Source organism: Glycine soja, chromosome 2 (assembly GCF_004193775.1).
Source record: "Glycine soja cultivar W05 chromosome 2, ASM419377v2, whole genome shotgun sequence".
NCBI lineage: Eukaryota > Viridiplantae > Streptophyta > Magnoliopsida > Fabales > Fabaceae > Glycine > Glycine soja.
Genome location: NC_041003.1, coordinates 21,036,280 through 21,049,407, shown reverse-complemented (window position 1 = coordinate 21,049,407; position 13,128 = coordinate 21,036,280).

Below are 13,128 nucleotides of genomic sequence, written 5' to 3'. Positions count from 1 at the left end.
GTGGCCTTCCTCAAATCACTGGATAGCAGAACCTGGAAAGCTGTCATCAAAGGCTGGGAACATCCCAAGATGCTGGACGCAGAAGGAAAGCCCACTGATGAATTGAAGCCAGAAGAAGACTGGACAAAAGAAGAAGACGAATTGGCACTTGGAAACTCCAAAGCCTTGAATGCCCTATTCAATGGAGTTGACAAGAATATCTTCAGATTGATCAACACATGCACAGTTGCCAAGGATGCATGGGAGATTCTGAAAACCACTCATGAAGGAACCTCCAAAGTGAAGATGTCCAGATTGCAACTATTGGCTACAAAATTCGAAAATCTGAAGATGAAGGAGGAAGAATGCATTCATGACTTCCACATGAACATTCTTGAAATTGCCAATGCTTGCACTGCCTTGGGAGAAAGGATGACAGATGAAAAGCTGGTGAGAAAGATCCTCAGATCTTTGCCTAAGAGATTTGACATGAAAGTCACTGCAATAGAGGAGGCCCAAGACATTTGCAACATGAGAGTAGATGAACTCATTGGTTCCCTTCAAACCTTTGAGCTAGGACTCTCGGATAGAACTGAAAAGAAGAGCAAGAACCTGGCGTTCGTGTCCAATGATGAAGGAGAAGAAGATGAGTATGACCTGGATACTGATGAAGGTCTGACTAACGCAGTTGTGCTCCTTGGAAAACAGTTCAACAAAGTGCTGAAAAGAATGGACAGGAGGCAGAAACCACATGTCCGGAACATCCCTTTCGACATCAGGAAAGGTAGTGAATACCAGAAGAAGTCAGATGAAAAGCCCAGTCACAGCAAAGGAATTCAATGCCATGGGTGTGAAGGCTATGGACACATCAAAGCTGAATGTCCCACCCATCTCAAGAAGCAGAGGAAAGGACTTTCTGTATGTTGGTCTGATGATACAGAGAGTGAACAAGAAAGTGATTCTGACAGAGATGTGAATGCACTCACTGGGAGATTTGAATCTGATGAAGATTCAAGTGATATTGATATTGAAATCACTTTTGATGAGCTTGCTATATCCTATAGAGAACTATGCATCAAAAGTGAGAAGATTCTTCAGCAAGAAGCTCAACTGAAGAAGATCATTGCAAATCTGGAGGCTGAGAAGGAGGCACATGAAGAGGAGATCTCTGAGCTTAAAGGAGAAATTGGTTTTCTGAACTCTAAACTGGAAAACATGACAAAATCAATAAAGATGCTGAATAAAGGCTCAGATATGCTTGATGAGGTGCTACAGCTTGGGAAGAATGTTGGAAACCAGAGAGGACTTGGATTTAATCATAAATCTGCTGGCAGAACAACCATGACAGAATTTGTTCCTGCCAAAAACAGCACTGGAGCCACGATGTCACAACATCGGTCTCGACATCATGGAACGCAGCAGAAAAAGAGCAAAAGAAAGAAGTGGAGGTGTCACTACTGTGGCAAGTATGGTCACATAAAGCCCTTTTGCTATCATCTACATGGCCATCCACATCATGGAACTCAAAGTAGCAGCAGCGGAAGGAAGATGATGTGGGTTCCAAAACACAAGATTGTTAGTCTTGTTGTTCATACTTCACTTAGAGCATCAGCTAAGGAAGATTGGTACCTAGATAGCGGCTGTTCCAGACACATGACAGGAGTTAAAGAATTCCTGGTGAACATTGAACCTTGCTCCACTAGTTATGTGACATTTGGAGATGGCTCTAAAGGAAAGATCACTGGAATGGGAAAGCTAGTCCATGATGGACTTCCTAATCTGAACAAAGTACTGCTGGTGAAGGGACTGACTGCAAACTTGATCAGCATCAGTCAGTTGTGTGATGAAGGATTCAATGTAAACTTCACAAAGTCAGAATGCTTGGTGACAAATGAGAAGAGTGAAGTTCTAATGAAGGGCAGCAGATCAAAGGACAACTGTTACCTATGGACACCTCAAGAAACCAGTTACTCCTCCACATGTCTATCCTCCAAAGAAGATGAAGTCAAAATATGGCATCAAAGATTTGGACATCTGCACTTAAGAGGCATGAAGAAAATCATTGACAAAGGTGCTGTTAGAGGCATTCCCAATCTGAAAATAGAAGAAGGCAGAATCTGTGGTGAATGTCAGATTGGAAAGCAAGTCAAGATGTCCCACCAGAAGCTTCAACATCAGACCACTTCCAGGGTGCTGGAACTACTTCACATGGACTTGATGGGGCCTATGCAAGTTGAAAGCCTTGGAGGAAAGAGGTATGCCTATGTTGTTGTGGATGATTTCTCCAGATTTACCTGGGTCAACTTTATCAGAGAGAAATCAGACACCTTTGAAGTATTCAAAGAGTTGAGTCTAAGACTTCAAAGAGAAAAAGACTGTGTCATCAAGAGAATTAGGAGTGACCATGGCAGAGAGTTTGAAAACAGCAAGTTTACTGAATTCTGCACATCTGAAGGCATCACTCATGAGTTCTCTGCAGCCATCACACCACAACAAAATGGCATAGTTGAAAGGAAAAACAGGACTTTGCAAGAAGCTGCTAGGGTCATGCTTCATGCCAAAGAACTTCCCTATAATCTCTGGGCTGAAGCCATGAACACAGCATGCTATATCCACAACAGAGTCACACTTAGAAGAGGGACTCCAACCACACTGTATGAAATCTGGAAAGGGAGGAAGCCAACAGTCAAGCACTTCCACATCTTTGGAAGTCCATGTTACATTTTGGCAGATAGAGAGCAAAGGAGAAAGATGGATCCCAAGAGTGATGCAGGAATATTCTTGGGATACTCTACAAACAGCAGAGCATATAGAGTATTCAATTCCAGAACCAGAACTGTGATGGAATCCATCAATGTGGTTGTTGATGATCTAACTCCAGCAAGAAAGAAGGATGTCGAAGACGATGTCAGAACATCGGGAGACAATGTAGCAGATACAGCTAAAAGTGCAGAAAATGCAGAAAACTCTGATTCTGCTACAGATGAACCAAACATCAATCAACCTGACAAGAGTCCCTCCATTAGAATCCAGAAGATGCACCCCAAGGAGCTGATTATAGGAGATCCAAACAGAGGAGTCACTACAAGATCAAGGGAGATTGAGATTGTCTCCAATTCATGCTTTGTCTCCAAAACTGAGCCAAAGAATGTGAAAGAGGCACTGACTGATGAGTTCTGGATCAATGCTATGCAAGAAGAATTGGAGCAATTCAAAAGGAATGAAGTTTGGGAGCTAGTTCCTAGACCCGAGGGAACTAATGTGATTGGCACCAAGTGGATCTTCAAGAACAAAACCAATGAAGAAGGTGTTATAACCAGAAACAAGGCCAGACTTGTTGCTCAAGGCTACACTCAGATTGAAGGTGTAGACTTTGATGAAACTTTCGCCCCTGTTGCTAGACTTGAGTCCATCAGATTGTTACTTGGTGTAGCTTGCATCCTCAAATTCAAGCTGTACCAGATGGATGTGAAGAGCGCGTTTCTGAATGGATACCTGAATGAATAAGTCTATGTGGAGCAGCCAAAGGGATTTGTAGATCCAACTCATCCAGATCATGTATACAGGCTCAAGAAGGCTCTCTATGGATTGAAGCAAGCTCCAAGAGCTTGGTATGAAAGGCTAACAGAGTTCCTTACTCAGCAAGGGTATAGGAAGGGAGGAATTGACAAGACTCTCTTTGTCAAACAAGATGCTGAAAACTTGATGATAGCACAGATATATGTTGATGACATTGTGTTTGGAGGGATGTCGAATGAGATGCTTCGACATTTTGTCCAACAGATGCAATCTGAATTTGAGATGAGTCTTGTTGGAGAGCTGACTTATTTTCTGGGACTCCAAGTGAAGCAAATGGAAGACTCCATATTCCTCTCACAAAGCAAGTATGCAAAGAACATTGTCAAGAAGTTTGGGATGGAAAATGCCAGCCATAAAAGAACACCTGCACCTACTCACTTGAAGCTGTCAAAGGATGAAGCTGGCACCGGTGTTGATCAAAGTCTGTACAGAAGCATGATTGGGAGCTTACTATATTTAACAGCAAGCAGACCTGACATCACCTTTGCAGTAGGTGTTTGTGCAAGATATCAAGCCAATCCCAAGATAAGTCACTTGAATCAAGTAAAGAGAATTCTGAAATATGTAAATGGCACCAGTGACTATGGGATTATGTACTGTCATTGTTCAGATTTAATGCTGGTTGGCTATTGTGATGCTGATTGGGCTGGAAGTGCAGATGACAGAAAAAGCACTTCTGGTGGATGTTTCTATTTGGGAAACAATCTTATTTCATGGTTCAGCAAGAAGCAGAACTGTGTGTCCCTATCTACTGCAGAAGCAGAGTATATTGCAGCAGGAAGCAGCTGTTCACAACTAGTTTGGATGAAGCAGATGCTGAAGGAGTACAATGTCGAACAAGATGTCATGACATTGTACTGTGACAACATGAGTGCTATTAATATTTCTAAAAATCCTGTTCAACACAGCAGAACCAAGCACATTGACATTAGACATCACTATATTAGAGATCTTGTTGATGATAAAGTTATCACACTGGAGCATGTTGCCACTGAGGAACAAGTAGCAGATATTTTCACAAAGGCATTGGATGCAAATCAGTTTGAAAAACTGAGGGGCAAGCTGGGCATTTGTCTGCTAGAGGAGTTATAGCAGTTACTTCTATCTGAACGTGCTCAAACTTCTCACTCAACATTAATAGCACGTTCACTACTGGGCCAAAACAAATTCAACCTCCGTTTCACACGTTCTCCTACATTCCTCATTCAAACTTACATTTTCGTGGCAATCTCGTTTGCATCAGCATTCCCCAACACTTCTCAGATATTCACGAAACCACTCCCAAAGCTCTGCTTCTCCATGGCTACCTCACCAAAAGAAACCTCATCCCCTGTTTCACCCTCTGTACCATCATCTCCATCATCCTCCAAAACTCCATCAAACCAGGAACAACCTGCACTCAATATCCAATCCATACAAATGATTCCTGGTCCAGGCCCTGTTCCTGAGAAACTGGTCCCTAAAAGACAACAGGGAGTGAAGATTTCTGAAAACCCTAGCTTTGCAACAAGCCCTAGGGAAGAAGACACTGAGATGGATAAGAAGATCCGCAGTTTTGTGAATAGCATTTTGAAAAATGCTTCTGTCCTTGATGCTGATAAAGATGTCCCAACATCTTCCACCCCAAATGCTGAAGTCCTCTCTTCATCCAGTGAAGAGAAATCAACAGAGGAAGAGGATCAAGTCACAGAGGAGACCCCTGCACCAAGGGCACCAGAACCTGCTCCAGGTGACTTCATTGACCTAGAAGAAGTAGAATCTGATGAGGAACCCATTGCCAAAAAGTTGGCACCTGGCATTGCAGAAAGATTACAAAGCAGAAAGGGAAAAACCCCCATTACTAGGTCTGGACGAATCAAAACTACTGCACAGAAGAAGATCATGGACCTCATCAAGGCTGCTGGACTGCTGAAAACTGTCACCAAGTTGGGAGATTGTTATGAAAGTCTAGTCAGGGAATTCATTGTCAACATTCCCTCTGACATAACAAACAGAAAGAATGATGAGTATCAGAAAGTGTTTGTCAGAGGAAAATGTATTAGATTCTCCCCTGCTGTAATCAACAAGTACCTGGGCAGACCAACTGAAGGAGTGGTGGATATTGCTGTTTCTGAGCATCAAATTGCCAAGGAAATCACTGCCAAGCAAGTCCAGCATTGGCCAAAGAAAGGGAAGCTTTCTGCAGGGAAGCTAAGTGTGAAGTATGCAATCCTGCATAGGATTGGCACTGCCAACTGGGTACCCACCAATCATACTTCCACTGTTGCCACAGGTTTGGGTAAATTTCTGTATGCTGTTGGAACCAAGTCCAAATTTAATTTTGGAAACTATATTTTTGATCAAACTATTAAGCATTCAGAATCTTTTGCTGTCAAATTACCCATTGCCTTCCCAACTGTATTGTGTGGCATTATGTTGAGTCAACATCCCAATATTTTAAACAACATTGACTCTGTGAAGAAGAGAGAATCTCCTCTATCCCTGCATTACAAACTGTTTGAGGGGACACATGTCCCAGACATTGTCTCGACATCAGGGAAAACTGCTGCTTCAGGTGCTGTGTCCAAGGATGATTTGATTGCTGAACTCAAGGACACATGCAAGGTGCTGGAGGCAACCATCAAAGCCAACACAGAGAAGAAAATGGAGCTGGAACGCCTGATCAAAAGACTCTCAGACAATGGCGTTGATGATGGAGAAGCAGCTGAGGAAGAAGAAGATGCAGCAGAGGATACAGAATCAAATGATGATGATTCTGATGCCACCCCATGACCATCAGACCTTTATTTTTTTTGCTTTTTACTCTTACTAGCTATTGGGGCATGTCCCTTTGAACAATTGATTGTTATTGGTCTGTAATATTTGCACATTAATTTCATGCATTCTACTTTTGCCAAATTCTGTCTAAAAAGGGGGAGTAGTAGGATATTATGCATGATTTATGATTTTGAGGGGGAGTAGTATTTATATGATTTTGAGGGGGAGTAGTATTTATACTGCTGCTGCTGATGATGATTGATGTAAGCTACTGAAACTAGTAGCTGATAGAAGAATATTCACTTCACAGCAGTAAGAGCATGGAGACAGGGGGAGCAGAAAGCTGATGTCACGTGAGATGTCTTGACATCCTGGAAAAGACTTGTAGATTTGCAACTTGCAGAATTTTGCTGTCACCACTACAGATACTGCTGTGCTTGATTACTCTGATAATGAAAGTTGCTGATCCCACTTGCATGACTGCTCGTACCTGCTCAGGAAGTGTCTAAGTATGTTTTAGACAAAAATTTGCCAAAGGGGGAGATTGTTAGTGCTTAGCTTTACTTAGTTTTAAAAGATTGGCTAAAATTTTGTTAAAACATAAGCACTTAGACAATGAAGGAAAGCTGGAGTTGCTGCACATGATGTCTAACATTATGTCAAGGAATCAGATTGGGCTGCACAATGCACAAGGCAAGATAAAATGTCAAATGAAGAATTGAAGCTGCAGGATCCACGATGTCGGATACAATGTCCAGGACATCCTGCCCGAAAATACTGGACACATAAATCTGTTATATCTTTAACAGATTAATGTGCAGTCAGCAACAGATTAGGAGCTCTATCTTTAGGAACGAATTAAAAGATAATTAAAGATTGAATTACAAACTTGAATAGTTTCTTTCAGGGATTAGAGATTGAAGATAAAAACTAAAAGATAAAACTTTATCTTTTAGATCTTTAAGTGCAGATTTTTCAGGAGAATGATAGAGCTTATCCAGCGCAAGTTGTTGCAGCCCAGATACGTACACTGCTATATAAACATGAAGGCTGCACGGGTTTTTAATCAAGTCAGAGATTGAAGAGTTATTTTGTGAGTTTTGTGACTTGAGTGTTTTGTGAGCCACCTTGATGTTACCCTAACATCAAGTGTTGGACCTGAGTGTGCAGAGTTGATCTCTATTGTTCAGAGAGCAATCTCTGGTGTGTCTTTGATTTGTTTGTAAACACGGGTGAGTGATTGAGAGGGAGTGAGAGGGGTTCTCATATCTAAGAGTGGCTCTTAGGTAGAAGTTGCATGGGTAGTGGTTAGGTGAGAAGGTTGTATACAGTGGCTGTTAGATCTTCGAACTAATACTATTTTAGTGGATTTCCTCCCTGGCTTGGTAGCCCCCAGATGTAGGTGACGTTGCACCGAACTGGGTTAACAATTCTCTTGTGTTATTTACTTGTTTAATCTGTTCATACTGTCATATACAATCTGCATGTTCTGAAGCGCGATGTCGTGACATCCTATACGACATCTGTCCTCAGTATCAGAATTTCACACTTGACCATTTTGGAGTGACGGGAATGGAGTCGTTTGATAATTAATCAATCTATTGAAATTCCAGGGCTTGTCTCCCTGTTTTTTTCTTGTTTAAAAACATCGACGGGTGTGAACTTTTGATCGGCCCCTATGTTCACTTGAGGCTCATGCACGGTGCCCCTCATTGCCCCAGTGTAAGGCTTTGAGGTACCAATCGTTGCCTTTCGTCATGACCTTGTAGGAGGGAACCTATTGGGTGAGAACTTCTAATCTGCCCCTAGGTTCGCTTGAGGTTTTTGCATGGTGCCTTTCGTTGCCCCAGTGTAGGGCTTAGAGGTACCAAGTGTTGTCTTGTTTTCACGACCTCGTAGTGAGGAAGAATGAAAGAAGCAGTTGATTCTTGCAAAAAGAATTTTCCAAGGACGAGAAATAGTTGAAGGATCTTTCAGTTGATGGATTAAGTCAAATGACTCCTATGTAGAAGCAAGATGTTTTGATGTCTTGATGATGCTAAAGGATCAAATGCTTCTAAGTTTTATTCAAGACAAGAATCCAAGAAAGTCAAGATATATGATCAAGTTTGATCTCTTAGACTCTTTAGGAAGAAGTTTCCAAATTGAAACAAACAAAAGGTTTGACCAAAGAATTCTATCATTTCAAATTGAGATTTGCTCACTGGTAATCGATTACCAGTAGTTGAAAATGTTTTAATACAAATTTTTAAAACCTGTAATCGATTACATAAGTCTTGTAATTGATTACCAGAGGGGATTTTCAGAAAATAATTTCCAAGAGACATATCTATTCAAATGTTTTATGAACGGCCATTCAAATGTTTTAAAGAGAGTTTTCATTGCCCAAACAGTTTTATCCTCTCGAAAGATCAAGAGTTTTTCTGAACTGAAATGTCTTATCCTCTCAAAAAGATTCCTTGGTCAACCACTTGCTTATTCAATAAGGAATTTTTGATTGATCTTCATTTTACAATCTACCTCTTTTACGAGAGACCTCTTCTTCTCTTCTTCTTATTTCTGAAAAGGGATTAAGAGACCGTGGGTCTCTTGTTGTAGAGGATTCCTGAACACAAGGGAAGGGTTATCCCTGTGTGCATTGTTAATCCGAAAAGAGAGAGTGATAGTTCAATTGGGGAATAGTCTTTGCATCTTAATTCAACCCCCCTTTTTCTTAAGGTAACTGAGGCCATTTGTCCAACATCCTATTCTTGATAACTCACTTCTCTCTAAAAAGACAAAATGAGGTCACATGAACGTCTATATTTTTACTTGAAAACACAGTCAATCAAATGCTTTTTTATTTTTTATTTTGAAACTTATTTTTTATTTTGAAACTTATTTGTTTTGAACTTTGCTCGTTGTTTTACGGTACCCCTACCAACGTGCAAGATGAGTAATCTCTGATTGAACGGTCTTGGAAGTCAACACTCAGGAGCGCAGGTTGCTTGAGCAAACAGACCAATGGCTTACACTCACATTCCGGTGGAAGTTGAATAAGCAAAGATGTGTTCGTGAGAGGATGTCCATTTTATCCATATCATTTAACATTGTAACTGTGGTTTATGGCATAAACTTGAAAATCCTGATGAGTCATAACAACAGCTTCCAGAATTGCCCCATGTATGGTGTTGCTTGTCAATGTCAGGATTCAACAAGCGATTCTCCTCAAATTTCAGCCAGCCCGTATCAATTAGACCTTGCACCTTATGCTTCAGAGCCCTACAATGCTCAATGGAACGCCCCGGGGCTTCTCCGTGACAAGCACACGTTGCGTTCGAGTCGTATTCTCGGAGAAATGGAGGTTGATGAACCTTGGCTAGGGTTATGGCTACCATTGAATTATCAAGTAGATATGGGATCAAGTTTAGCATATGACAACGGAATTTGGGGTGAACCCTACAGGCTTTTTGCTGCAAAATTCCTTTTTGTTGGTGTTTTTTTTTTTTTTTTTTTTTTGGTTTGTGCTAAAGGTGGTCTTCGTCATTGGAAGTGCGGTAGACAGGCTTTGTGGTTGATTTAGGGATGGCCTTTGTGGATAACTGGGTGGTGGGTAAGGAGGAGGTTTGTTATTGGCTGAGTAATGACATTGTTGGGTTGGTGGGAAACTTGGCCGTATAGGAATGGCAGTCATAGCATGGGTTTCTCCCTCTTTCTCACCCTCTTCATTTGCCCCAGTTTTCTCAGTCGTCCTAGTAGGATGATCAAATTTGCCTCTTTTCGGATCCACTTCGATCTTTTTGCTGGCGAAGACCAAATCTGTTAAACTTGAAGGTGTGTAACCCACCATTTTTTTCATAGTAGAACACCGGTCACGTGTCTACTATCATTATGATAATCTCTTTCTCTGTTTTTGGGGGTGCTACTTGAGTTGCCAAGTCTCTCCATCTTTGGGCGTATTCTTTGAAAGATTCGTGCCCCCTTTTTGCACACTTTTTGTAGTTGCATCCTATCCGGAGCCATATCAGAATTGTACTGACACTGCTTAATGAAGGCAACCATTAGGTCCTTCCAAGAATGGACTCAAGAAGGTTCCTAAGTTAGTATACCAGGCAACAGTTGTCCTAGTAAGACTTTCTCAGGAAAAATGTATCAGCAGTTTCTCATCTTTTGCGTATGCCCCCATCTTCCGACAGTACATCTTTAGATGGTTCTTGGAGCGAGTAGTCCCCTTGTACTTGCCAAAGTCCGGCACCTTGAACTTGGGAATGACCATGTTTGGGTATTAGGAACAACTCTTCTAGGTTAGCAAAGGCATAATCTTCACCTCCTTCAATGGCCCTGAGCCTTTCCTCTAGATGATCCAACTTTCCCATTCCTGCCATAGTCATGAGGGTTTTTAACCGCTGTGGAATGCAAGAGGTGCAGTTGTGGGTGATACTGAGGGCCCTCCAAAGGGTTTTGTAGGGGTATACCACCAACTGCTTGCCCTTCAGTGGTATATCCGAGCCAAGGCTCGAAGTCGGCTAGATTGTGATGGGGAATTTCATGAGTCTCTTCCACGGTTTAAGAGACATGTGCATGATCAGTTTGGGGTTGCTGGCTTTCAATGGGTATAGGAGTGGAGTTATTGACATTCTTATTGGGAGTGTACGCCACATTGGGTGGCGTATAGTTGAGAGGCAAGCCATATGACGGGAAGGCGTGCTCGTTTTGAATTTGCACATCATGGGGGCCGCCCGTACTTCCTAAATCTTTGCCTACCATATTTGAGGTTGGATGATTCATTTGCTTGAGGCCGGATGGGGACGTCGGGTTCACCTTAGCAACAACGCTGGTAGCGGCAATTGCAACCGCATTGGCTTCCATTATCTTCTTCACGCTCATCATGGCCTCCATCATTGTGGCCATTTTCTCTTTAATGGCCTCCATGTCGGCCTTCATCTTCTCTTGTATCTCCTCTACTTCACCCATTATTCTAGCTCTAGCACGAGTTCGGTAAGGGCGTCGTAAAGCGTGTCCCTTTCTTTTTTATAACAATGATTAAGTTCATTTTATTTTATTTTTCAAGGAAAGAATGGAACGAGCAATGCAACCAATGAAAAGCATGGATGCATGCGAATGATGTACAGTTGAAGTATTGCGAATTTTTACGCAAGATATGGGGTTGAATCAATTTAGATTTTCAACATGGTCCATGACATCTTTGTCAAGGTGAAACTGGAAGTAACAAGGACATCAATAATCCTAAATATGTTTGGCAGTAGACGAAGCAGTGATGTGACTCAATTCATCTTTTGCCCCAATTTTGCAAGACGGTTACTTCCATATTTCAACTTGACTTGATGAACCTTTTTGTAAAAGCATGAGCTTGGTTCAACCCTATAATCCAAGGAATGGCAATTCTGATCGCCAATACTTCGACAACATCTCATAGGGATGAATGACTCGGGCATACTTTAAGCTTATGCACGGAAAATGTAATTATGAAATTGAGATGCCCGAAGAAACACCATTTCCTAGTTAACCATGCATTAGGTACCATGTTCAATTATTTTGTTTTTTTAAGTGAAACAGGTTTATGATCCCAACATGGTTGGCTCGTGGTGCCTAACACATGAAACTAAGAATGTAGTGTGAAGTTTCACGCTTCCCCCTTTTTGTTTTTGTTTTGTAGAGGAAAACGCAAGGATGAGCAAACATGAAAACAAATGGTATGCAATTTTGCAGATCAAAAAGTTTGTTGAACGCATATGCATGATGATGCCATGACTCATGCAAAATGTGAGGCTGGAATATGATAACGGACAAATGCAGGATATGTCCATTATGATGTTATGAAGAGATGCTTATGTGGTGCATGATATGAATGCATTTTACGGACACGAGAGCCCGGAAAATTATCTCTTCTTACTTGCGCATTTGGGGGCGCAGTGCCCCATGTGCACAATTAAGAAGGTGATATGGACCTTCCGGCTTCCCGTGACAAAGGACGAGACCAACATACAATGCATGCTAGAGATAAAATGCGGGAGTGACTTGATTCGCACTGATTTTTGGAGTAAAAACGTGGGATAAACTCATTTTATTCAAAAAGTTATAACTAGTCAAGATCTGAGCGACAATACAAACTTCCTAGCGGTTTCTAATCATATGGTCCATTAAGTCTATCATATGTTGACAATAGCTGAGAAGTCTGTGGATCTCCTTGGGGGCGGAGTAGGTGTCCGCCATTGCTTTGGCCTTGGCTAGCAATCGGGGAAGTTCTTGACTCCTGTTCAAAGTAAGAGCAAATCGGCCCATCCTCATTGTTGCCTCTTGGTGCAATGAATCAATTACCTTTTCCCTTGCTTCCCTTTCTACTGATATCTTGGTGTACTCATCCTCTAGCCTTTGCTCGTGAGTCGCCGCTAGATTTAGCTTCTCTTTGCACTTATCGATGATGGCCCACATATTCCCTTCAGTCTCGCTTTAACTGTTGGGACAAATTTCTTTTCGACCTAAGGCAAGCCTTTAGCTCGTCCTTCCAGATCATGCCTTTGACCCGTGATGATTCCTTTCACCTCTTCGGAGCTTGAGCTCACTATTGCTGCCCTATAAAGCCCCTCAAAACTTGTTTTGGTCGTGTTCTTCCTTTCGGGCCTTCTTGGTTTCTCATTCCAAGGCTTCAGCGGTGGCCATATTGACGTCCCTTAGTTCATCATACTCTTTTCAGACTTTGATGGCTATGGACTTGAACTTCTCTTCGACTACTCGGGCTCTTTCAAGCTCTGCCTTTAGGGCTTGTACCTCATCACTTTCTTCCGAAGCTTTAACCTCATCGTCCCTCACAGT